This window comes from Macaca thibetana, chromosome 5 (assembly GCF_024542745.1).
Source record: "Macaca thibetana thibetana isolate TM-01 chromosome 5, ASM2454274v1, whole genome shotgun sequence".
Lineage (NCBI taxonomy): Eukaryota > Metazoa > Chordata > Mammalia > Primates > Cercopithecidae > Macaca > Macaca thibetana.
Window position 1 is genome coordinate 175,406,903 of NC_065582.1, and position 22,245 is coordinate 175,429,147.

At 40.2% G+C, this 22,245-nt stretch overlaps 1 long non-coding RNA gene across 5 annotated transcripts in view; it reads right to left on the reverse strand.

Moving 5' to 3' along the window:
* LOC126955538 (uncharacterized) overlaps positions 1-22,245 on the reverse strand; it is a 656,849-nt gene that overhangs the window by 25,204 nt on the left and 609,400 nt on the right. For 4 of the 5 annotated variants that reach the window (XR_007725954.1, XR_007725955.1, XR_007725957.1 and 1 more), the window contains 2 exons: positions 3,187-3,354; positions 2,196-2,299 (listed from right to left, as the gene is read on the reverse strand). This is a non-coding gene — a long non-coding RNA (uncharacterized LOC126955538). Of the gene's footprint in view, positions 1-2,195; positions 2,300-3,186; positions 3,355-22,245 lie in introns of those variants that run through there. The other variant, XR_007725956.1, reaches the window with a different exon arrangement.

Below are 22,245 nucleotides of genomic sequence, written 5' to 3' on the forward strand. Positions count from 1 at the left end.
TAAATGCTAGCAGGTATTTATCACCTAGGTTTCTCTTACGATGAAGATCGACAGATTGTGCCAATGAGAATGTTCATAGCCATGCTTTTTTGTCCAACCTGGTGTCTCTCTCTCTCTCTCTTTCTTCACTACATGGGTGTCATGGGGTATGTTATGGGCTGACTGATGTCCTCCCAAAATCCGTATTTGAAGTTATAATCCCCAGTACTTCAGAACATAACCATAATTTGAAATAGAATCTTTAAAGAAGTAATTAAATTATATAATATCATTAAGATGGGCCCTAGTCTAATGACTAGTGTCTTTATAAGAAAAGAAAATTTGAACACAGACATGTACAGAGGGCAATCTCTGTGAAGACAAAGGGAGGCCAAGGCAACCTACAAGCCAAGGAGAGACACTTGAAACACATCCTTCCTCATAGCCCCCAGAAGGAACCAACCTTGCTGACACTTTGATCTCAGATTTCCCGCCTCCAGAAGTGGAGAAAATCAATTTCAATTTTTTAAACTGCCCACTGTGTGGTATTTTTGATACAGCAACCCTAGCTAACTAATATATGATGTTTAGCCTCAATGTATAACTTAAGTCATTGTGTAACTTTTGTATCTCTGTAAAATTGTTTGAGTCTTCCATAGGTTTTATTTGCTAGGAGATACAAGGCTAAGTTGATCTGTCAGTCTTCATCCTAAATTTTGACCAGTCCATCATGTAGCAAACCCATTTACACTCTATCCACCTGATTCTTGTCTATGGCTCCTTGAGGTGATGGTCCCTAGCTGTTCTTAGTGTAATTTCTACCTCCTTTCAGATGCTTTTTGCTTCTCCTTCCCTAGTATGCACAGAGGTAAGTAAAAAACAAAATAAAACAAAAAACCAACTTTTTTTTTTTTTTATATGGAGTCTGGCTCTGTCGCCCAGACTGGAATGCAGTGGCACAATCTTGGCTCATGGCAAGCTCCACCACCCGGGTTCATGCCATTCTCCTGCCTCAGCCTCCCAAGTAGCTGGGACTACAGGTGCCCGCCACCACGGCCGGCTAATATTTTTTGTATTTTTAGTAGAGATGGGGTTTCACCGTGTTAGCCAGGATGATCTCGATCTCCTGACCTCGTGATCCGCCCGCCTCAACCTCCCAAAGTGCTGGGATTACAGGCGTAAGCCACCACATCCAGCCAAAAACCAACTTATTAATACCTATAAACATGTACTTGGAGAAACAAAACATATATACCAATAGTCCCCTACTAATTTAACTTAATTGGAAAATTGCATTCACCCTTTTTTGTAGCATAATTATCATCTCATACATTTTAATGAACTTATTTGTTCGTTGAATGTCATGGCTTTCTTATAGACTCAATTCATTCCAACTAGTTATAGTTTCTTTCTTTGGATGCTCAAATTGTTGCAGCTTGACTAGTGGGGGTCTTGTTAAGCTATCTTGTTTGTCCTTTCAGTACAGCTCTACACATTGCCACAATTTCCTTGTTTTCTGGCAGCCACTCCAGCTCATAATCTATCCAAATTTTGCGTCATCCCAAGACACCCAAGACATGGAATCAATTGTTCTCCAAGGTGCCTTGGTTCTCTGTAGTTCAAGAACTAAATAGTATTAGGGCATAAGATGTGGCCACTCACTGTCCATAAGCACTGGGGGACAGACAGAAAGACAGAAAGAACTGAAAAAAAAATGACTTCTATATAAGGTCATGAAGTTCACAACTACATTTCTAATTTAGCTTTATGATTAATCAATCATTTTAATTTTTTCCACTCCAATATGCCTAACTTAGACTTTAACCCATCACCCAAACTGTAATTGTGCCCCATTTTATTTTTAGTTTCTTTTTATGTCTCATTGACCAATGTGACTTTGTAATCATTTTATTGACCCTAAAGAATTCAAAGTACCTCATAAACGGCCTCTATTTATTCTCCCTCACCTGTCACTATATCTATGAAGCAATTCATCCCCTTATATACATGTCATGAGCATCAACACATTCCAATTTCATGGAGTTATGTTTTACAAGCTTATGGCTCAATTTTCTAAAGACGCAATTAACAGGCTGAGTGACCTTTACCTTCATCTATAATCTTAAAAAAATACTAAGTATGAAAAAGAAAAAGGTCTTGAATGTTATGATTCAGGATCGTGAAAGGTCCAAGATCAAATCTGCTTTGTTACTTACAGTGTCTTCACAGGATGAATATGGAGGGAAAGATGAGGTAATTGTTCTATAAGAAACAGGACACCAAACCTCACTCAGTCAGGTTGTTTTTTCCCCATCTGAACCTGAAGATTAAAAGAGTTAAACTGCATAAAAGCACTTGATAAATTTAAACCGTGTATAAGTTGTCAGAATTTTTATTACAAATTACCAACCATTATACTGATTGAATTAATTCAAGCATTAAGCTGTTAAGATGATCATGTAAGTGCAGTCGGCAAGTCCTCACAAACTGTATATCCTGGATTTCCAGTTTAGTGCTTTATTTACCACATTATGCAGCATTTCAAATATGAAAATGAATTCCATGGATGAGAAGCAACCATTCAGCCATGGGCCAGGCTATCATCTTTGCCTGCACACCTGTCTGGAAGAGATTCAACCGGAAAGGCCCCACTTACCTGAGATAAAGGCCAGTCCAGGAAGGACTGTGGTGCCAGGTGCTTTACCCATAAACAGTACAGCACATGGCTGCATTAAGGTTGTAAGGCACACAAGGCTTCCTGGCCTATTTTATTCATTACAGTTTCCAGGGATAACACTCCAAACTCTGATTCAGAGGTATACCTTTGTTTTCATTCCAACATAACCAAAGAAAGAAAGCTCATGATACAGCAGTTTAATTACAGTATGCAAATTTTTATGCTTCCATTTCCTTTTGTGTTATACAGGTCATACTTTATTTACAGGGAAGGAGACTACAGCTCAGGAAAGAGAGAGTAATCAAAGGGGGAGGATGAAAACAAACAAAGGATGCAGTCTGTACTCAATCACAGCGATGTGGTTGGAAGGGTGATAAGGGATAAAGGGACACGAACTTGCAGTCACAATTGCCATTATGTGACATCACTGATCAAACCTTTGCTTAAGCTATGTCTCTTTGGCTCAAGAATAAAGAGCATGCACTGCAAATAATAAATGATTCCTGTAAATTTACTTTTAGTTTACATACATTAAAGTGTCCTCTTCCTCTCCTCTTCCTCTTCCTCCTCCTCCTCCTCCTCCTTCTTTTTCTCCTTCTCCTCCTCCTCCTCCTTCTTCTCCTTCTTCTTCTCTTCCTTCTTCTCTTCCTTCTTCTTCCTTATTCTTCTTGAGGCAGGGTCTTTCTTTGTCACTGGGACTGGAATACAATGGCATGTTCTCAGCTCACTGCAACCTCCACCTCCTGGGCTCAAGCCATTCTCCCACCCCAGTAGTTGGGACTAACAGGTGTGTGCCTTTATGCCTGGCTAATTTTGCATTTTTTGTAGAGACAGGGTTTCCCCATGTTGCCCAGGCTGGTCTCAAACTCCTATGCTCTAACCATCCTCCATCCTCACCTTCCCTAAGTGCTGGGATTACAGGCGTGAGCCACCATGCCCAGCCTCCTTTTTCTGATACACAGTTTTTGTTTATTTGTTTGAAACAGGATCTCACTCTGTTGCTCAAGCTGGAGTGTAGTGGCCACAATCATGGCTCGCTATAGTCTCACACTCCTGGGCTCAAGTGATTCTCTTGACTTAGCTTCCTATGTAGCTTGGACTACAGGGGTGTGCCAATCATAGTTAGCCATGGCTGGCTAATTTTTTGTTTGTTTGTTTGTTTGTTTGTATTTTAGCTGGGATAAGGTCTTGTTATGTTGCATAAGATGATTTCTAACTGGGCTCAAGGAATCCTCCCACCTCAGTCTCCCAAAGTGCTGGGATCACAGGCATGAGCCACTGCACCCAGACTGTTTTATGAGGTTTGGCAAATGCCTAGAGTCATGTAGCTACTTTCTCAATCAGGATACAGAGTAACTCCAGTGATACACAACAAAGACTATTTCTTTATGTTCAAATACGCCATCTCCACCTATCCTGAATCTCTGGCAACTACTGTCAGCTCTTTATGCCCATAGTGTTATCTTTTCCAGAATGTCATACAAATGTGTAGCTTTATTCATTTAGTATAATGTGTAATGTATTGTGAATTCCTCCACATTTTTGTGTATATCTGTAATTTGTTCTTTTTTATAGTCCTATAGCATTGTATTATATGGATACACCAGTGTTTGTTCATGCATTAGTCAAAGAACATTTGGGTTGTTTTCATGTTTCTGTGACTACCAATGAAACTGCTATAAACATTTATGAGCTTTTGTATGACATAAATTCACTTCGCTTGAATAAATACCTATGAGTAGGATTGTGGAATCATATGATGAGCATGAGTTTACATTTATAAGAAATTACCAAACTATATTATTAAAAAGTCAAGGGCCAGGAGCAGTGGCTTATGCCTATAATCCCAGCACTTTGGGAGGCCGAGCTGGATGGATCATCTGAGGTCAGGAGTTCGAGACCAGCCCGGCCAATTTGGTGAAACCCATCTCTACTAAAAATACAAAAATTAGCAGGGCATGGTGGCATGTGCCTGTAATCCCAGCTACTCAGGAGGCTGAGGCATGAGAATCGCTTGAACCTGGGAGGCAGAGCTTGCAGTGAGCCAAGATCATGCCACTGTACTCTAGCCTGGGTGACAGAGTGAGACTCTGTCTCAAAAAAATTAAAAGGTCAAAAAATGACAGAAGCTGGCAAGGTTATGCAGAAAAGCAAACACATATATATGGCTGGTGGGTGTGTAAATTTGCTCAACCATTGTGGAAAGCAGTGTGGTAATTCCTCAAAGAGCTAAAAACAGAACATTCCACCCAGCAATCCCATTACTGGGTATATACCCAAAAGAATATAAATCATTCTATTGAAAAGAACATATGTATGTTCATTGCAGCACTATGCACAATAGCAACATGGAATCAACCTACATACCTATCATTGGTAGACTGGATAAAGAAAATGTGGTATGTATATATATATATACACCACATTTATACACACACACACACACACACACACATAGACACACACAACATGGAATACTATGCAGTCATAAAAAAAGAATGAGATCATGTCCTTTGCAGGAACATGGATGGAGCTAGAGGCTCTAGAAGCTATTATCCTTAGCAAACAAATGCAAGAATAGAAAGCCAAATACAGTATGTTCTTACTTATAAGTGGGAGTTAAATGATGAGAACACATGGACACAAAGAAGGGAACAGACACCGGGTTCCACTTGAGGGTGTAGGGTAGGAGTAGGGAGAGGATCAGATAAAATGACTACTGTGTACTAGACTTAGTACCTGGGTGATGAAATAATCTGCACAAGAAACCCCCACGACATAAGTCTATCTATACAATAAACCTACACACGTAATCCCGAACCTAAAATAAAAGTTTTAAAAAAAGAAACTGCCAAACTGTTTTCCAAAGTGACTATACAATTTTGCAATTTCACCTGCAATGTATGAGAGTACTAGACTAGTAGAGAGTCTACAACCTCAATATCTCTTAATATTGTTAGGTATTATTGTTGTGGTTAATAGTATTATTATTGCAATTCTAATAGTTGTGGAGTGTCATCTTATTTTTGTTTTAATTTGCATTCACCTAATGACTAATGATGTACATATTTTCACTTGCTTTTGCCATCATATGTTTTCTTCAGTGAAATATCTGTTCAAACCTTTTTTCTAATTTTAAATAATTTTTCTTTCTACTGAATTTATTAATTTCTAAGCTTATGTTTTTTTGTTTTTGTTTTTGTTTTTTTTTGAGATGGAGTCTCACTCTGTTGCCAGGCTGAAGTGCAGTGACGTGATCTTGGTTCACTGCAACCCCCGCCTCCCGGGTTCATGCAATTCTCCTGCCTTAGCCTCCCAAGTAGCTGAGAATACAGGCGTGTGCCAGCACGCCCAGGTAATTTTTGTACTTTTAGTAGAGATGGGGTTTCACCATCTTGGCCAGGATGGCCTTGATCTCTTGACCTGATGATCCGCCCACCTTGGACTCTTAAAGGGCTTAGGATTACACTGCGCTCAGTCTGATGTTTTATTAAGTAAAAGCTACTATGATTGTAGTCAGAATCATAATACATAGAATTTGAGTTAATGATAGCAATATGAAGCTAGATTTTAAGAAGTCAAAAGGCTTACGCTTCTAGATCACAGCTTCTCAGAGTTTAGTGTGCAAGCAAGTCACGTAGGGATCTTGTTCAAAATGTGGGTTCTGATTCGTCAGGTCTGGGTGGAGCCTGAGAATGTGATTTCTAATACAGCCCCAGGTGAAGCCAATGTTTCTAGTTGATGCAACACATTTTGAGTAACAAGAGACTACAGAAATCTGGAATCTGGTTCAAATTACCTTTTTAGAATCCCAAAGCTGAACAACACTCAGCATGTAATTATGTTTTCCTTTTTTTTGGAAGAAATAGAAACATGTAATTAACAAATACATCAAGATAGTTTTAGCTCCTTGAAGACATAGTGCAAACCTCTAGAACTTGAATAGGTATGTCACAAAGTCCCTGTAACAAAAACCTGTCCAAAAATTATGTTGTCATGTTTAATTGGTTAAAAAAAAATCATGGGGGGCTCCTTTCATTGAACTCAATCCAATGAGAAAATAATTCTGTTCATTGCTCACTGGAATGATTTTTTTAACCCCAAAATATTTTAATGTAGTCGTTGGTTGCAGTCAAAACTTCCTGTGTCCTTCTCCTATAAACATTGGTGTGGGAGCGGATGAGTGGTGTTCAAATGGCCTAGGACCTTACCTAAATAGCATCATATACAGGGGATTGTAAATAATGTGAGTACTATATAAATGTTGCTTCACATTGCATAAGATATAAAATAAAGTGACGGTAGAAAAATCCTTTTATTTTGCAAGTCTTATTAGAGCCTGGAATTTTTGTCTCCGATTTTGGCAATGCAAACACTGGTCTTTAAGAAGGTAATTTGTATTTTAAGGAGTAAGCAATATGATCCATTGAGATTCAGGAAGAAACTATTAGAGTTTCTATTTTCACACATTTTTAAATTGAAAAAATAAGAAAATTATATTACACCAATGTTTACTACATCACTTGACACATGGACCTTCATTTAGTCTCTATGTCATAGACTTACCTTGAAGAATTTCATTTTGGATATAAGTTTGAAATATTTTGGGGACATCCAAACAAGGACGTCAAGGAAGCAGCTAGACAAGTGATTACAAGGGAGAGAAGGGCAGATCCATAAACCAAAAAGGTGTCTGAATATAGAGGGGAGCAGATGGGACGCCTTTGGTGACAAAAGCAAGTGTAACTAGGAGGAGAGTGTAACATTTAGAGTTTTGGTACAAGAGGAAGAAACGAACAAGAACTGAGAAGGAGGCAAGGGTCAAGGGTGGCAACAGAAGCAAGCAGGTTTCCAGGAAAAAATGATAGCGTGTCAAGAAAGACTGATTAACCACATTAAATACTGCTAGAGGGTTGAGGAAAATGAGGGCACGATGTGCCTACTGGATTTGGTTACACGAACACTATGGTGACCTCAGTAAGACAGCAGCTATCTCAGAAGATCCCGTGAAAACTGGAAGCTGTGGGTCCATGTTTAAGCAAGGACATTCTCTCCTTTGGTTGTTAACAAAAGTTGATTTTATCCTGGTGTAAAGAAATACACACATCTTGTTTTAGTGTGCTCAATGTGAACATTTTTGAAAATCAAAGAAATGCAAAAGTCGACAAACAAAATATTTTTAAATCAATCACTAAGAATCCTATTATCTAAAAGCAATCCCTGTAATAGTGCTGTGTCTCACTTCTGTGCTTCCTCACTTGATATGTTTTTATTCTTTTAACTTATTCTGTGTAATTGTGATTATATTTTATGCACTGACTTTTTCACTTCACTTTTTAATAAACATTTTCCAAGTTTTAAATGCTTTGTAAGCATAATATACCATAAAGTGAGCATACCATGGAGATATTCATCCCATTTAGGTGGTTTCCAATTTGAAGGCTGTTATAAATAAAGCTGAAATGAGCATTTTTCTGTATAATCCTTTTCCCCAATTTTTCTAGATTATTTTCTTACAGAGAAATATCTGCAGGGAATTTTATGAGTTAAATGTTAGAAGGACCCTCAAACTCTAAGGGCCTATTGTAAATGAACACCTGTGTGCTATGGATTGAAAAGAGGAACCCCAAATCAATGCTAAAGTAAGATGATAAACTCTCAGTGGTTTTAATTCATTAACTCCCATGGACACACCTCATCCCAATTTCCTTTCTCACAATTTAGAATCTTACTTTTCCACTTCCTCCTCCGAGTTCATCTGGAACTTTCCTAATACTGAGCAGAAGAACATAACTGCCAGTAAAATGAGAGGGAGAAAGGAGAATAAGAGGCAACGAGAGAGAAGAGAAAAAGAGGGAATGGGAGGAGGAAGAGCAAAAAGAGGGAAAGAGAGGAACATAAGGCCACTTGGTGCATTAATTGATATGATTTGACTGTGTCCCCACCCAAATCTCACCTTGAATTGTAATAATCCCCATGCAGGGCATGGCTCAGTGGAGATAACTGAATCATGGAGTGGTTTCTCCCATAGTGTTTTCATGATAGTGAACAAGTCTCACGAGATCTGATGGTTTTATAAGGGGTTTTTCCCCATTTTGTTCAGCACTTCTCTTATCTGCTGCCATGCAAGACATGGCTCTGCTTCTCCTTTGCCTTCTGACATGATTGTGAGGCTTTCCCAGCCACATAGAACTGTGAGTCCATTAAGCCTCTTTCCTTTATAAATTACCCAGTCTCAGATATGTCTTTCTTAGCAGCATGAGACCAGACTAATACATTAATTTTTTAAAAGCCTTTGAGTTTTGTGTAATTTATATTTTTCTCCAAACACTTCCATTTTTTTAAGGCTGGAGCATTGTCATAGAAGACACATCGACACATCAATTTTAAGTTATTTGACAACCAAACTTCTTTTTCTGTTACCCCACTTTCTCCCTTTCGAGAAACTCCTCTTAGTGAAGTCTTCGTGAAACGCTCCTGTCTATAACTTAAAAAGAAAAAGCAAAAGCAGCTCTTCCTACCCTGTCCTGGGTCAACAGGAAGCTGGCACGTGAATTGGGCTTATCCAGTTGTTAATTAATTATGGGGTTTGTATCCTGAGACAGTGGCCCAATAATGCGGAGGCCTCAGCAGCCAGCTCATGCTTCTGTTGTGACCCCTGCTGCAATCTTCGATGATCAGCTCCCCTGTTGATTACCCATTCCTAAGTCTGGTCCTCCTGCTTCTTGTTCCTTCTATAGATCCCCAAGAACCTTTCCAATAATCTGTCTTTTTACCGAGTCCATCTTTGTTGCTTGTAAAGAAGCCTCTGTCTGAATCAGGCAGGCAGAACAGGGCCTCATTTAGAAATTTGGACTTTAGAGCAATGGGAAACCACTGCACGAGTAAAAACTTTCTGCACAGGACTGATTGCACAGGGGGAAAACAGAGACATGGAGGATGAGGGGAGTTAGTAAAAAAAAAAAAAAAAAAAAAGGAAAGAACAGAGAGAGAGAGAGAAATGGGAAGAAGTAGAGGTCACACATGTGGAATTGCCCGGGAGGGCGGGGAGCAGCCAGAAGGCTTCAGAGAGGGGCCGACACATCGAGATCAAGAACATTCAAGGACATTCTCACTTGAGCATCACACACAGACTCGGGGGACCAGGAAGTGAAGACAAGGACTGAGAGACTGTAAAAACGGCATGTTTCTGAAAGCAATGGCAAGGGCAAATGAGGATGCCGGGAGAGACATGTTATGCCTTTCCTGAGCGACTTTGCAGGGCTTCATGTAGCTCACTTCAGGGCAACAGAAAGAATGAGCAGTTTGGTAATAATATGTCCTTCTGGCAGCCTCTGACTCCGCAATACTCATCTCCAACATATTCGACACAAAAAGGCCACCCCAGCATAGAGCCATCTCTCGTTCTTACCTTCTAGAAGAGAGTTCCTTAAACTTCACTGAGAAGATTCACTTGCAACTGTGGTTAAAAATTTAGCTTCCCGGCCGGGCGCCGTGGCTAATGCCTGTAATCCAGCACTTTGTGAAGCCGAGGTGGGTAGATCATGAATTCAGGAGTTCAAGACCAGCCTGGCCAAGATGGTGAAAACCTATCTCTACTAAAAATACAAAAATTAGCCAGGTGTGGTGGTGGGCACCTGTAATCCCAGCTACTCAGGAAGCTGAGGCAGAGAATTGCATGAACCTGGGAGATGGAGGTTGCAGTGAGCCAAGATCTGACTACAGGGCTCGAGCCTGGGCAACAGAGTGAGACTCTGTCTCAAAAACAAACAAACAAAAAAAAAATAGCTTCCCAGTTTTTGCCCCTGGAGATTCCGATACAGAGGGTCAGGGTGGGATCTGAGAAAAATTTTTTAACAAGTTCTATCACATAATGCTTGTCATCATAAAAGTGTGGAAAACACTACTATATAATTAGTTACTTGATGCAGGTGTGTAATAGATACCTAGCAGGGTCTATCAGGTGTCTATTGGAGCAGGGGCTACAGGAGAGGATTGGTTTAAAGTAAAAATGATGCTTTCCCTGCCATGGAAAGAATTACAGTCTTGTGGGATGGACACAACTATTCGTAACTAATTTGGATACAAGCCAAACTACAAGCATAGGAGTGACCGTCCAGTTAAGGGGCTATAGAAGACAGAAGACAGCATTGAAGGGGTCGATGGCAAATTGTGGAGACTTGATGAGAAAGGAGGCCTTTGACCTAGGGCCTAAATGGACTTGGAGTAAAAATAAAAATCAATCCCTTTGAGGCCGGCACTGGAAAGAGAATATCCTGGAGGAAGAAGCACCTGGTTCTGGAGCTCCGACCTTGTTTTCAGATCCTCTCTTGCTTTGCCTCCTTCTCTGGTTCCACTATCACCATCCTGCTGGCCTCAGAGGGCAGCAATCTTCAAACACTCTGGCCCAGACAGAAAAAAAAAAACAAAAAAAAACCCTTTCCATGAACTCTGCATTGTCCAGCTGAGGCTGAGGTAAGGCTGAAATTAAAAATAATGAAAATCAATAGGCCCTTTGCTAAATGCTGAAGAGCAGAAACAAGGAAATAAACAGTCCCATAAAATCAAAACTTCATCTAAGAGGCCCACTCCACCCACATGGGACCCCTAAGGAAAGGGAATTATTCCTGACTCCTTCTCTTCCTATGTCCTGATCTCCCTTGACTTGGCAGGTGCTATTTTCATCTTTGTCTATCATTTGGACTCCTAAAAGTCTAGACAAGGAGAAGGAGAATCATTCTCCTTGGATCCAGCGTCTGCCCTCCCAGGCCCAGCCTCCTGAGTTAGAACTCACCTCTCCTCCAAGTAACTGAGAGCGACTGACTTTCCTTTCTGAGCTTCAATTTCTTTATGGCCTTTCAAAGAACACCATGGCGACTTTGTCTGAAATCAGGGCTGGATGCTATCATTCATTAACTGCATAAATTCTGTCTAGGCATTTAACCTTTCTGAGTTACTATTTTTCTGTAAGTAAAATTAAAGGTTTATATCAGAGTTTAGCTCAGTCCCATTTCTGATCTGTCTATAATTCTAGGGACATCCACGGGCATGACTGAAATTGTTCATAGTATATATTATGCCTCAGTAGTAACGCCTTAAATGAAATAGCCTGAACCTAAAAGCTCAAGTCTAAGAGGAGGGCTCACATACCTAAACTCCAACATCCCTCTTCTTTTAGAGAGCACACCCAGTGTGTGGGAAGGGAGCTCTTGGATTCTCTACTTCTCTATGTATAGTATTTAAAATGCATTAGGAGTGAGGGACTCCAGAAGACCTTTCTCTCTCTGGCAAACTTAGCTGCATGCAAAAATAGCATACTGGACAAACAGAAAAAGTGAGTCATCAGCTTCTCCTTCAGGCCCCCGCATCCAGTGTCTGAACCATTAGAAATGAAAAGCAGGATTCAAACTAGCCTCATGGCATCAAGCAACTTTCTAGGATCTACAAACCATAGTACTTACGACTTCCTTTTCATACATAATATGTGCACGGGGCTTTAGTATGATGATGATGATGATAATGCTCAAAGATGAAAAGAACTACAATGGAAATAACAAAATGGCTTGAGGTGTCTTCCTTGGCATCCCCCAAATCTATCCTTTTGCTGAAGTTCACACTACCCAATACACGTTTTTTTAATCATTAAAGGAGCATAGAGCATTAGATTCTACTTTAACAGGAGGTCTATGAGAACTGGACCTAGAAAATATAGAAAAAACAGAAGCTGGATAAAAATACTTCCCAGTGAGAGCACGGAAGTGACCAAAACTGGGAAACCATGCTCCAATGATGAATCAAAGTTAGAAGGCTTGGAGGGCAGGAAGCAAATATTCACAGCTGGGTATGGAACCAAGAAGTCCAAAAGGAAGGCACAGAGGAGAACTGACAAATTGGAGAAGATGGGTGAGCAGAAAGTTAGTCTGGGGAAATACTAGAAAACAGCTCTACTGGCCAGGCACCGTGGCTCACACCTGTAATCCCAACCCTTTGGGAGGCCGAGATGGGCGCATCACCTGAGGTCAAGAGTTTGAGACCAGCCTGACCAACATGGAGAAACCCCGTCTCTACTAAAAATACAATATTAGCTGGGCGTGGTGGTGCATGCCTGTAATCCCAACTACTCAGGAGGCTGAGGCAGGAGAATCACTTGAACCCGGGAGGCTGAGGTTGCAGTGAGCTAAGATAGCTCCATTGCACTCCAACCTGGGCAACAAGAGTGAAACTCCTTCCCCCCCGCCCCCCTAAAAAAAAGAAAAAAGAAAAAACAGCTCTACTACTACTACTACTACTACTACTACTACTACTACTACTGATAAGCGGCCTTTTAACATTCTCATGGTGTAGGCCATGGAAACTGTCAGGAGTTCTATAAGTCAATGCAACCTTTCAAAAAGAGACAGCAGGTTAGTGGGCTTTTTTTTTTTTTTTTTTAATTTTTTGGCTACATGATGTCATAGGCTTCCAGTTGAATTTGATTTCTACCACTTAATTGCATATTGCTGATAAATAATTTACAACAAAGTTAGCAGCATAAAACACCACACATATATTATATCACAGTTTCCATGGATCAGGAGTCAGGCCTAGCTTTGTTGAATCCTCTGCCTCAGAATCTCATCTGGAAGCTGCAATCAAGGCTTCAGCCAGTGCTACAGCCTCACTTCAAGGCTGGACTGGGAACACATCCTTTTCCAGGCCCATTTGGTTGTTGATGGCATCCTGTTTCTGGCAAGCTGTCAGGTAGAGGGCCTTGGCTTCTTACTGGCTGTCGGCTAGAAGTTGCCCTCAGTTTCTGACTATGTGGCCTCTCCCGGGGACAGCTTACAGCCTGGAAGCTTGCTCCTCACAGCCAGCAGGAGAGCAATGTTATAATCACATCAAATATAACCATGTACCTGCAATCACATATATCCCATCTGCTTTGCCATACTCCATTGGTTAGAAGCAAGTTACAGGACATGTCCATACTCAGGCCAAGGGGATTATCAAAGAGCATGATTACTGGGAGACAGGGGTCATGGGGAGCACCTTAGAGTCAGTCTGTATGTCACACATAGAGTTTCTTGTTGGTGTGTGCTATTGATGCTGCTCTTCTGTTCTCCTTGAGAAACCAAGCAAAGACAGCACAGTACTAGAAATGAGCTACCTCTCATAGTGAAGTATAGGCTGCCGAACCTGAAAATGGAGCTCTCTAGTCATACCAGGGTTAATGAGACACAGTTGTTTCTCCTTTCTGTAGACTACCTGCTGCATTTCCTTTCCCAGAAAACCAAAGCCTTCATTTCCCCAAACACTGTAGACAGAAATCACTAACTAGATTAAATGAGGGGAGTAAGCAAACAGGGAATAGTATAAAGATCTACATTTGGGTTCCCTAAACCACCTGCACAAGTTGCAGCAGAGCTTGGCAAAAAAGCCTCGTGGAAAAGACAAGGGATTTGGTTGACTTGACATGTGTCAGCAGCATGATGCGGCTGCCAAGACCAGTGAAGGCAACTGGAGGCTGCGTTAGACTCAGTATAATTGGTGTAGACAGAGGGAGGAGACACGCCTTCCTCACTCTGTACTACTCTGACCACACATGGAGAATGATGCTAATGGCAGATCTCATGTGCTAAGAGAGACACGCATCAAGAGCACTTGCAAAGAGGACCCCCAGGAAACCAAGGACATTAAAACCATGGGAGATAATAAAATGGATAAGGACTGGGAATACCTATTCTGCAAAGACAAAATCCTAAGCTGAATAGTAGCATGGCTGTCAGGCACTAGAGGGCTGTTGTATGGATGAGATATTAGATGGTTTTATATGAGCCTAAGGGATATAACTAAAACCCATAGTGGAAGTACGGGAGGATTCAATTTCTGCTCAGCGTAAGAAACATTCTCCAGTCAGCACAATTGCCATAGCAGATAATATATGCTTCTTATTGGAGGTCTTCACTGAGTCATTCACTTATTCCACAAACATTTATTAGCTCCCAAACTGCCAAGCTCCAAACTATGCAGACACCCAACAGAAAAGATGCATTTCCTGAATGCACCTTGAATAAGACAAGCAAACAATTTCAATACAAGACTAAAAATGCTAAATGCTGAAGTATCCAACAACCCCCAAACCTCAGATATTTCTTTCTTGCTCATGTCACATGTAGGAAGCCACAGCTCAGGTCCCATGGTTCTATGTGCCTTCTCATTCTGGGGACCAAACTGCAGAAAATTGGCACAGGAAAAGAGCAATGAAGCTGGTGAAAACTTATAATGCCTTTGAAAATGTCCTCTCGGAAGGGGCTAATCTGCTCACCCTCCATTGACTGAAGAATGTCACTTGGCCAAGCCTGGCACCAGTGACAGAAAAGCACAGGCGGCCACTGAAAGTCATATAGCAAGATGCAGGTATGTCTCTTCCTCTATGGCGACGCAGGGAGCAGATGATCAGGAAAAAATGAACTAATCAACTCTAATGCCCTTGGAGACATGCTGGGGTAGGTGAAAGAAAAATCTAGTCCTTTTCCCCAGAAGAAATCAGAGATTGTGTGGAAAAGATAACACTTCAGAAGGATCTTTGAAGATGGTGGCCGTTCTTCACAGGCTAGGACTATCACTGTCAGTTTCTAAAGTCACTATATTCACACATATATGCATTATGCAGAATCATACATTTCAATGTGAATGTTTATGAATGAGTTAGCACTGGTCTAAGCAGGATAGTTTTATTGGCTGGAGAGAAAGGTGAAAGAGTGAACAATCGAACTTTCCACTTGGGGAGAGAAATCTACAGAAATTTAAATGAGGTAAATGAAATTTTACAGTTGAGAAATTATAGCTGTGAAGATCTAGGTTAATCTGGGGACGAAAGTGGGTGAATCAAGAGGAAAATATAAGAAGCTGGATTTAATTAAGAAACCTAGAAGGAAGATATTAAGAGCTGTTGTCCATGAGGAATAATACATGAAAGATTTTTCTGTCATTTTTGGTTTCAAAGGCCTAAATTATGGTTTTTCCATCCTCCCCACAAAACTGTATCTGTGAAAATTCCGCAGATAGAAGAATAACCATGCTGATTAAAGTTTGTTTATTTCTTTATAGGAAATTTTTATTGTCTGGCTACTGGGAGCAAAACAATTTTCACTAGGGTAGAAGATAAAAATTGTCCCTTTTTTCTTAACTGTGGCCAGTGAACCAAGGGAATTTGGATGAGACAAGAATGGGCACTTGGCCTAAAACACTTAATTGCTCACATTGTGCACCCTTTAATTTTTAATACATTTTATTTCTGCATTCAGGGAGTAGTTGTTACTTTGTTTTGTTGTTGTTGTTGTCTTCCTCTTTCCCCTGCTGCAAAGCTATTCTTTTAGAACTTTTGCAATGAACACGCTAAATGCCAACTGTACCATGCAGTGCCTGTGAGAATAAGTGCTTCCCTATTCGTTTTCAGCTTGAAAACTGCCTTCTTCTTCTACAAGGAAAAAATACAATTTTAAAAATTAGTGTTCGGATCCTAACAAAATTATCACAGTATTTCCCACTAAAGCTAGTACTGGGGCACAATTAGGGGCCAGCATAGTGAGTTTCAGTACTTGTGAATTGGTAAAGTTGTTGTGCAAGGCAAAATATGTTGAATGGAAGTTAGAAGGCCTCTTTGGATTTCTGTGTCCACAGTTGCTAGCAATGTACTTTCGGCTAATCACAATAACACTGAACACTTACTCTGTGCCACATTTGACTTGAAGCTTTTATGGGTACTAACTCATACACTCCTCATAACAATATTATATGTGGGGAGCATTAATGTTTCTATTTTACACATTAAAAAATTGAGTCACAGCCACCTATCCCAAATATATAGAGACTTTTTAGAAATCAGTAACAAAAATACAAACAAGTCAATAGGAAACAATAGACGAAAGACAAAAATAGGCAAGTCATGAAAGAAGAGATCTGAACAGCCATTAAACACTGTAACTAATTAAAAGTAAACTAAACTAAAAGTATAGCTAAGTAAAAGTGTTCAACTTCATTTGTCATCACAAAATCCAGTGAAAACCAAAATGACACACTACTACCCACTCAAAAAAAATGGCTAATATTGCAAAGACTGATTCTACCAAAACCTTTGAAAAAAAAGCAGAGAAACATGACTGGTAGGGTGTGAGTTGGCCTCACTTCTTTGGAAAGCAGTTCAACATTAACCACTTAAGTTGGGCATGTGAAAGTCCTGTGATGTGACAATCTTACTCTTAGGTTTACACCAAACATATGCTTGAAATCGCGTACCAAAAAGCATGTATATGAGTATATTATTCAGGGTTCTCTGGAGGAACAGAACAAACGGTATATATGTATATACGAAAGAGAGTTTATTAGGAAGAATTGGCTCACACGATCACAAGGCAAAGTCCACGATATGACTTCTGCAAGCTGAGGAAGAAAGAAGCCAACAGTGGCTCAGTCTGAGTCCAAAAGCCTCAAAACCAAAGAAGGTGACAGTGCAGTTTTCAATCTGAGGCCAAAGGTCCAAAAGCCCCCAGCAAAATCATTGCTGTAAATCCAAGACTCCAACAGCAGAAGAACTTGGAGTCTGATGTCCAAGGGCAAAAACCATCCAGCACAGGAGAAAGATGAAAGCCAGAGGACTCAGCAAGCCAACTTATCCCACGTTCTTCCACCTACTTTGTTTTTGTCTGAGAGAGGACTGCTGGCAGTGGATTGGATTGTTCCCACCCACATTGAGGAACATGAGGTCTTCCTCTCCCAGTCCACTGACTCAAATGTCAATCTCCTCTGGCAACACTTTCATAGACATACCCAGAAACAACGACCAGCCATCTAGGCACCCCTCAATCTAATCAAGTTGACACCTAATATTAACCATCACAAAGAATGTGCATGAAACGATGATTTGTGAAAGTCCTAATTGGAAACAGCACAAATATCCTCAACAGAAGGATGACTAAGAATATTGAGTATATTCATACAATATGACATTATTCAGCAATGAAAATGAGTCTTAGCCCATGCAACAACATGGATGAACTTCATCACAACGTCAAAAAAAGGACTGAGATACAGAAGGATGCTATATGACGGTAGTGAAATAAAGTGTCAAAGATTGAAAAAGTAAGCTCTAGTTTTAAAATTCAGGATAGTGGTGACTTTGGGGAAAGAGGAATATTATTTCTATTTTTTGTAAATTTCCCAATCAGCTATAGTGAACAGGTAGTAATATACAATGAAACAAATGCAAAAGTAAATTTTAAAAATTCAGCTTCACCCTTGAGTGCTGACATGTGGAGGTTGAAAAGCAATGCAGAGTCTTCTCGGGTATCATCTGGGCCTGCAAATGCTTCTTTCTCCCGTCGTGCTTTCAGCAAGTTCAGTGGAGAATTGTGCTGTTCGAAACTTCTCCATTGAAACTAAACCTGTGCTTCCTGGATGCGTGTACAGATCCCATTTCCTTTCTGAAGCTTCCCCTTTTCTGATCAGCCAGCTAGAAGCAGAACTCCCTTAAGCCCTTCCATTAAAGCCATGTTATTTCCATAAGTATGTCAAACATTTCGAGAGTTGGTACCCATTTCTAGAACACAGTAGTATCCATTTCCTGACTGTTTAAACGATTTAATAATTGGTAAGTGCTCAAAATTTGATTTGGAGTTATTTTACTTTCTTTATTCCCTATTATAACATATAATATAAAAGATAATGTAAAAGTCACACAAAAAATGATGAGAAAATGTTCTAAAACATGACTTCAGGATGCTGTTTCAAATGTTAAAAAATAACATTTTTTCTTTACTTTAAAACGAATTTTAACATTTTAGTATTTATGAAATGAAGATTATCTCAAGATTGATGGCGTTTTAGCACTGTTGTTGATCAAGCAGTCTACATGATGTTGATGTCACTGCCTGACATTGATGGCCTTGCTCCTATTGGTAGGCAGACTTAAGCTGGCCTCCAGTGATCCTAACCTCCTGGTATTTATGCTCTTGAGTAAACTCTTCCCTCGAGTATGAGATGAACCTAGTAACTTGGTTTTTTGTTTGTCTGTTTTTTGAGACGGAGTCTCACTCTGTCGCCCAGGCTGGAGTGCAGTGGTGCAGTCGGCTCACGGCAACCTCCGTCACCCGGGTATTAGTGCTTCTCCTGCCTTAGCCTCCTGAGTAGCTGGGATTACAAGCCTGCGCCACCCACTCGGCTTTGTGTTTTTAGTAGAGACAGTGTTTTGCCATGTTGGCCAAACTGGGCTCGAACTCCTGACCTCAAGTGATCTGCCTGTCTCGGGCTCCCAAAATGCTGGGATTACAGACATGAGCTACCACACCCGGCCCTAGAAAGTTGTTTCTAACAAACAGAATATAGCAAATATAACAGGCTATCACTTCTAAGATTAGATTACAAAAAGACTATGGCTTCTATCTTGGGCATTCTCTTTTGCTATCTTACCTGCTCACTTTGATGAAGCCCCTATGAACAGAAGCCACACGATGAGATGCTAAGGGAACCTCTGGAACAGCCAGCAAGAAACTCAGTCCAACAACCTGCATAAAAATACATTCTACCAAAAGCCACACTAGTTAGCTTGGAGGCAGATCCTTCCCTGGCGAGCCCTGACATGACTGTAGTCCTGGCTACCACCTTGATTATAGCCTGGGACACCAGGAGCCAGAGGACTCAGCTAAGCTATGCCAAGACTCCTGACCCAAAGAAGCTGTGAAAGAATGAATATGTGTTGCTTGAAGGCATGAACTTTGGAGGTAATTTGTTATTCAGAAAAAGTTAACTAACACTCATGCTACCATTACTTCAATTGAGAAATCAGTGTTATTTGAAGTACGTATGGTGAGTATAACTGCTCTTTAAAACATCATTTAAAATGCACTATGATTTCACCTTGGAATGAAAAGGTAGCATATATGAAAGTAAACAAAAACCAGAAACAGAATACTGGGGTATACTTGTAGCTTTATAAAGTCAATGTCCTTATTTCTAGGAATAACCAGGAAGTATATATTCTCTTGCAAAGCAACAACCAAATCTTTGTGGGACTGTATTAGTTTGCTAGGGCTACCATAAACACAGTATGACAGATTGGATGACTTAAGCAACAGAAATACATTATCTCTCAGTTCTGGAGGCTAGAAGTCCAAGAGCAAAGTGTCAGCGGGGTTGGTTCCATCTGAAGGCTGTGAGGGTAAATCTGTTCCACGTCTCTCCCTTTGGCTTGTAGATGGCTGACTTCCACCCATCTTCACATCGTCTTTCCTCTGTCCTTATCTCTGTGTCAAAATTTTTCCTTTTTATGAGAACACAAGTTATGTTAAATTAGTGTCTACCCTAATAACCTCATCTTAATTTCTTTTTCTTTTTCTTTTTTTATTTTATTTTATTTTTTTTAAAATTTATTTATTATTATTATACTTTAAGTTGTAGGGTACATGTGCATAACGTGCAGGTTTGTTACATATGTATACTTGTGCCATGTTGGTGTGCTGCACCCATCAACTCGTCATTTACATCAGGTATAACTCCCAATGCAATCCCTCCCCCCTCCCCCCTCCCCATGATAGGCCCCGGTGTGTGATGTTCCCCTTCCTGAGTCCAAGTGATCTCATTGTTCAGTTCCCACCTATGAGTGAGAACATGCGGTGTTTGGTTTTCTGTTCTTGTGATAGTTTGCTAAGAATGATGGTTTCCAGCTGCATCCATGTCCCTACAAAGGACACAAACTCATCCTTTTTGATGGCTGCATAGTGTTCCATGGTGTATATGTGCCACATTTTCTTAATCCAATCTGTCACTGATGGACATTTGGGTTGATTCCAAGTCTTTGCTATTGTGAATAGTGCTGCAATAAACATACGTGTGCATGTGTCTTTATAGCAGCATAATTTATAATCCTTTGGGTATATACCCAGTAATGGGATGGCTGGGTCATATGGTACATCTAGTTCTAGATCCTTGAGGAATCGCCATACTGTTTTCCATAATGGTTGAACTAGTTTACAATCCCACCAACAGTGTAAAAGTGTTCCTATTTCTCCACATCCTCTCCAGCACCTGTTGTTTCCTGACTTTTTAATGATTGCCATTCCAACTGGTGTGAGATGGTATCTCATTGTGGTTTTGATTTGCATTTCTCTGATGGCCAGTGATGATGAGCATTTTTTCATGTGTCTGTTGGCTGTATGAATGTCGTCTTCTGAGAAATGTCTGTTCATATCCTTTGCCCACTTTTTGATGGGGTTGTTTGTTTTTTTCTTGTAAATTTGTTTGAGTTCTTTGTAGGTTCTGGATATTAGCCCTTTGTCAGATGAGTAGATTGCAAAAATTTTCTCCCATTCTGTAGGTTGCCTGTTCACTCTGATGGTAGTTTCTTTCGCTGTGCAGAAGCTCTTTAGTTTAATGAGATCCCATTTGTCAATTTTGGCTTTTGCTGCCGTTGCTTTTGGTGTTTTAGACATGAAGTCTTTGCCCATGCCTATGTCCTGAATGGTACTACCTAGGTTTTCCTCTAGGATTTTTATGGTATTAGGTCTAACATTTAAGTCTCTAATCCATCTTGAATTAATTTTCGTATAAGGAGTAAGGAAAGGATCCAGTTTCAGCTTTCTACTTATGGCTAGCCAATTTTCCCAGCACCATTAATTAAATAGGGAATCCTTTCCCCATTTCTTGTTTCTCTCAGGTTTGTCAAAGATCAGATGGCTGTAGATGTGTGGTATTATTTCTGAGGACTCTGTTCTGTTCCATTGGTCTATATCTCTGTTTTGGTACCAGTACCATGCTGTTTTGGTTACTGTAGCCTTGTAGTATAGTTTGAAGTCAGGTCGCGTGATGCCTCCAGCTTTGTTCTTTTGACTTAGGATTGTCTTGGAGATGCGGGCTCTTTTTTGGTTCCATATGAACTTTAAAGCAGTTTTTTCCAATTCTGTGAAGAAACTCATTGGTAGCTTGATGGGGATGGCATTGAATCTATAAATTACCTTGGGCAGTATGGCCATTTTCACGATATTGATTCTTCCTATCCATGAGCATGGTATGTTCTTCCATTTGTTTGTGTCCTCTTTTATTTCACTGAGCAGTGGTTTGTAGTTCTCCTTGAAGAGGTCCTTTACATCCCTTGGAAGTTGGATTCCTAGGTATTTTATTCTCTTTGAAGCAATTGTGAATGGAAGTTCATTCCTAATTTGGCTCTCTGTTTGTCTGTTACTGGTGTATAAGAATGCTTGTGATTTTTGCAAATTAATTTTGTATCCTGAGACTTTGCTGAAGTTGCTAATCAGCTTAAGGAGATTTTGGGCTGAGACAATGGGGTTTTCTAAATATACAATCATGTCATCTGCAAAGAGGGACAATTTGACTTCTTCTTTTCCTAACTGAATACCCTTGATTTCTTTCTCTTGCCTAATTGCCCTAGCCAGAACTTCCAACACTATGTTGAATAGGAGTGGTGAGAGAGGGCATCCCTGTCTTGTGCCAGTTTTCAAAGGGAATTTTTCCAGTTTTTGCCCATTCAGTATGATATTGGCTGTGGGTTTGTCATAAATAGCTCTTATTATTTTGAGGTACGTTCCATCAATACCGAA